The following is a 5,251-nucleotide window of genomic DNA, read 5'->3' as shown; positions in this document are numbered from 1 at the left end:
TCATTTTTGTCCTTAATCACTTTTTATTTATCATTTTATGTTTTAGTTAATGATTAATTTTCTAAATTTTCATTAATCGTCAATAATTTTCCACATGTTCACAATGAAAAACAAGTTTTCGTGAACTCATATATATATATATATATATATATATATATATACACACACAAGTTGGGTACCGACTGCAATGCAATGAAGCTAGTATAATTAAAAGAGACGAAAACATATATAAATTGTTTTTTTATCAAATAAAACACGCTGGTGGGTTTATTTATAAGATGTGAGAATGAGTGGAAAGGATGTTACATTATCTTGATCAAATGACTAAAAAGAGGTACTATATAAATTGTCAAGCATTTCTTAAATATTTAGTTGTGTATCCATGTAATACAATGAAGTGTGAAATTTAAATAAACGTAAGAAAAATTGCATAATACAAATATGTTTTTTCTAAATAAAACATATAGTTTAGTACATCCTATTTAACTTTTTATATCCAAATCCTCCCATAATTGTCAGTTAGAAAGAGTTTGGTTAAGAATCAAAACCTAGTCAGAATTGAAATTGCAAGTGCCGAAAGAAACTATAAAAGTAAATGATAAAGAGTATGGAAGTTTCATAAATATGTAAATAAATAGTAACTAAAGGCTCTGGTTTGGTCCACAACTATTTGCAACCAGAGCCCCTCTAGTTGAACTTAGAGTTCACAAAATACTACCAGGTGTGCTCATAAAGTAAACAGAGCCTCTGGTTCTAAAGACCAGAGCCTCAGGTCCATAACTCTTTACAATCAGAGCCCTTCTGGTTGAACTAAGAGTTCTTTTTAAGACTTTCTAAGACCAAGTGGCCCCACACAACAACCAGCGCCTCTGGTTCTAAAGACCAGAGCCTCTGGTCCACAACTCTTTACAACCAGAGCCCCTTTGGTTAAACTAAGAGTTCTTTTTACATTTTTCAAAGATCAAGTGTTATGCTCCAAAAACAACCAGAGCCTCTAGTCCTTAAGACTAGAGCCTCTGGATACTAAGTCCTTAGGACCAGAGCCCTCTAGTTTAATGGGACTTAGTTCTTGCACACAACTCTTATCATAACACCCTCCTTCACAACCAAAGCCTTTGGCTTCATAAAAAGACTATATTCTTGATTCAAGGGGGAGCTTTACTACTCAAACCCACCCACATCATGGTTTAAGGGGGGAACAAATATATTTTACTTGATTTTAAAATTTGTCAAAGTACAACCAGAGCCCCTCTGTTCAACTACAAGGGACCTAAGTAATCCCAAAATAACATTAAGGCCAACCAGAGCCTCTGGTTCTAAATACCAGAGCCTCTGGTCCACAATTCTTTGCAACCAGAGCCCCTCTAGTTGAACTAAGAGTTTACAAAATACTACCAAGTGTGCTCACAAAGTAACCATAGCCTATAGTTCTAAAGACCAGAGCTTTTGGTCCACAACTCTTTGCAACTAGAGCCCTTTTGGTTGAACTAAGAGTTCACAAAATACTACCAAGTGTGTTCACAAAGTAACCAGAGCCTCTGGTCCACAACTCTTTATAACCAGAGCCTTTCTGGTTGAACTTAGAGTTCTTCTTAAGACTTTCTAAGACCACGTGGACCCATACAGCATCCAGATTCTCTGGTCCATAACTCTTTGCAACCAGAGCCACTCCGGTTAGATTTTTTAAAGACCAAGTGTTATGCTCCAAATACAACCAGAGCCTATGGTCCTTAAGATCAGAGCCTCTGGACACTAAGTCCTAAGGACCAGAGCCCCTCTGGTTTAATGGAACTTAGTTATGGCACACAACTCTTATCCATAACACCCTCCTTCACAACCAGAGCCTCTGGTTGTATACACCTAAGCCTCAGGCTTCATAAAAAGACCATATTATTGATTGATGGGGGAGCTTTACTACTCAAACCCACCCAAAGCATGGTTTAAGGAGAAGCAAATACATTTTACTTGGTCTTAAAATTGATCAAAGTACAACCAGAGCCCCTCTGATTCAACTACAAGGGACCTAAGTAATCCTAAAATAGCGTTAAAGCCAATCAGAGCCTCTGGGACAAGCAATACTTATATTTTGATGATTTTGGGATTCAAGTTCAATCAGAGCCCCTCTAGTTGAACTTCAAGACCAACTAGAGCCCCTCTGGTTCTTCTACCATGGGTTTGGAAATTTTTCTAAGGGTTCCAATGAACATCCAGAGCCTCTGGTTCAATAAAAACGCAATATTTTTCAGACCGTCAACCTCATGACCAACCAGAGCCCCTGTGGTTCCTCATCACGACCAACCAGAGCCCCAATGGTTCAATTTGAATTTGATAAGAAGGGAGCCAAATACTTCCACTTTCTATAATTTTTGTCAATTGTCACTCTTTAGGTCTTATTGCAACTTATCTGGTATATGTAGAACATATTAAATTTTAACTTTCTTTCTCAGAATTGAGTTTTTTCAATTAAAATTGTTGGTATTTTCATGGGTCCTCTTGTCCTATCATTCGTTGTTGCTTTTAATCTTTCATTTATTGAATTTTTTTTGGTGATTGCATGTAGATTGTTTGTTGCTGATTGTCAAATATTACTGCTGAATATCTTGTTCATCTACAAAAACATTGGCCACATTAACCACGTTTGTCGGAACACAATAAATAAAAGTTAATTGTTTAGGGCCAAACAACTATAACTTCATAAAAGTTAATTGTTGCAACTCAGGGAAACAAAACAATACCCATTCAGGCAATTCAACGAACACCTACAAGACAACTATAACTTCATATAATTTCAGGCAATCGAATATTAACCCACTGAAGAATGTCAACAAACATGAAGCTATTACATTCAATAGCCTAGTATATTAACTTACTTGTAATTATAGCTTCTACTTGTGACTAGACTTGATTTTTATTTCCTTTTAATGCTCCACAAAATCGTGCCTTCTTATGCTTGTATTATGATTTAAGATGAGAGAAATACGTAAAGTTTGTAGCATACGATGTGATATCCATTGAAATATATCTCCTGCAATGCAACTGCTCTATGTCTTCCTGAAATTTCTGATCAACACAATTGATCAATTTGAACGTGGTACCTCTTCCAAAGTTTCCAGTATCCTTATTCACTGTTTGTAATGTTTCACAAATAACCTAGTATTTACTTCTTTATACAAATGACATGATTAGCCCTATGGGTGAGCAGCGGAACCGGGTAACCACTTGCGGAACCGAAACTGCCTTGGAACTGCTGGTTCCGGAACCGGAACTGATATGAGTGGTTCCGGTTCCTAAAATACGGAACCGATTGAGAATGATTCCAGTTCTCAATCTTTAGAAACCGTTACCCGCTGGGACTAACTAGTTCCTTTACTGAGGTAAGTCATAAGTTACGAATTTGTGCAGTTTTTTTTATATATTTTGTGTAGTTTTTTGTAAAAAAATATGTGCAGTTTTTTATATAATTTGTGCAGTTTTTTTTATGTAATTTGTGTAGTTTTATGTTAAAAATATGTGTAGTTTTTTATATAATTTGTGCAGTTTTTAATACAAATTTGTGCAGTTTTTTTAATATATAATTTGTGTAGTTTTTAGTTAAAAATAGGTGCAGTTTCTTACGAGTTTGTGTAGTTTTTTTAACACTCAATTATTCACAGGTACCGTACGAGGTTGAGGATGTGATGGGTATGCAAGAAGTTGAAACAAGATTCAGAATATGAGATAAAATGATTCGTAGGATTTGTAGTATGTAATCGTTAAACTTTGAATATTTACAATTATAGTATGTAATCATTAAACTTTCAACATTTACTATTAGTCTATTATGGTTTGTAATCGTTAAACAATATTTGTAACCATTAGTCCATATAATTTGTATTATTGTTTATTTATTTAGTGTTTTGACAATGTTTTATTTTTTATTTCTAAATCACAAAATTTTAATATTTTAAGAAGCGGGTAACCGGTTCCAAAAATTCAAGAACCGCTCTAACCGGTTCCGATTCCTATCAAATAGGGTAGGTACCCGCCTATGCTCACCCCAAATTAGCCCAACTCACACACTAAACAATATATGTAAGTAATATATACACACACAGCTGTTTATTAAATAACAATACAATCAATATCGTCCTTTTGAAATTTGATCTTTAGCGAACTTGAGATGAGCAATAAAAATTCCACCGATCCAGATGCAAGTTTTTCTTTGCAATCAACAACACATATAACCATATTACAACTTCCAAATCATAAATCAAAATGCAGAAAATGAAAAAAAAAACCTGAGCATTAGAAGAAACTAACGTAGTAACAAACATTGGACAAGATACATCAACCAATCAATCATTATGATTAGGGTTTTGATATTTGGTTCTCTAGAAGGAGTTAACTGAAACTAAGCGTAGTCTATACACGACAAAATGATGATGATGATTAATTGATTACGGAAACCGTCTTCACAGCGACAATATCATGGCTTTGAAAAGAAATCGAGAGGAAAGGGTGTTTGTTGTCATTGTTGCTGCTGTTGGTTGTTCTCAAAGGATGAAATCGAGAGATAGGCGCAGGGGAGAGAAATTAGGCCGGACATGGCGAGAGGGGAGAGAGATTAGGGTGGGACGTGGGAGATAACACACAGGAGGAGGGGGGACGTGGGCAAAGAATTAATGGTGAAAAATATAAATGAAAAAAAATAAAGAATACAAAACAGATTAAATACGATATTTATAAGGTATAAAATGAAAGTTTTAAAAATAATTCACTACGTATTTATGTTATTCAATAATATGAGATTAAATCGAAAAATATTCAATATTAGGCTCATTCTGAAGGCATTGATGAGACGATTATAATCGTATAATTTGTAAAAAAAGTGAAATGTATTTAGTTAATATACGGTTATGTATGATAATATGATAATATTGTAAAAAAAAGGATATAAAATAAATTAGATAACTAACTATAAGGGTGTAAAATGTAACTTAAAAATTAAAAATAATTTGGATTTTAATATTATCAAAAGAGGTGTTTAGCTTCAAAACTTGTACCTGATGCATAAGAGGATGTACCTCTTAAAATTCAACTTTTAACCGTTTAAACTCCTTATATATACTAGAAGGGTACTCGCGCAATGCAGCGAGACACATCTCGATTTTAATGTTCTATTTTATTATTTGTCTCTATCGATGTTATAATACGATTTTATGTGTTTTTAATAAAACAATAATGATTTTATTTTTGAATAAAATATAAATTT

Source organism: Cynara cardunculus, assembly GCF_001531365.2.
Source record: "Cynara cardunculus var. scolymus isolate 2C chromosome LG 10, CcrdV1, whole genome shotgun sequence".
In the NCBI taxonomy this organism is placed as follows: domain Eukaryota; kingdom Viridiplantae; phylum Streptophyta; class Magnoliopsida; order Asterales; family Asteraceae; genus Cynara; species Cynara cardunculus.
Note: the sequence above shows the minus strand (reverse complement) of the source record.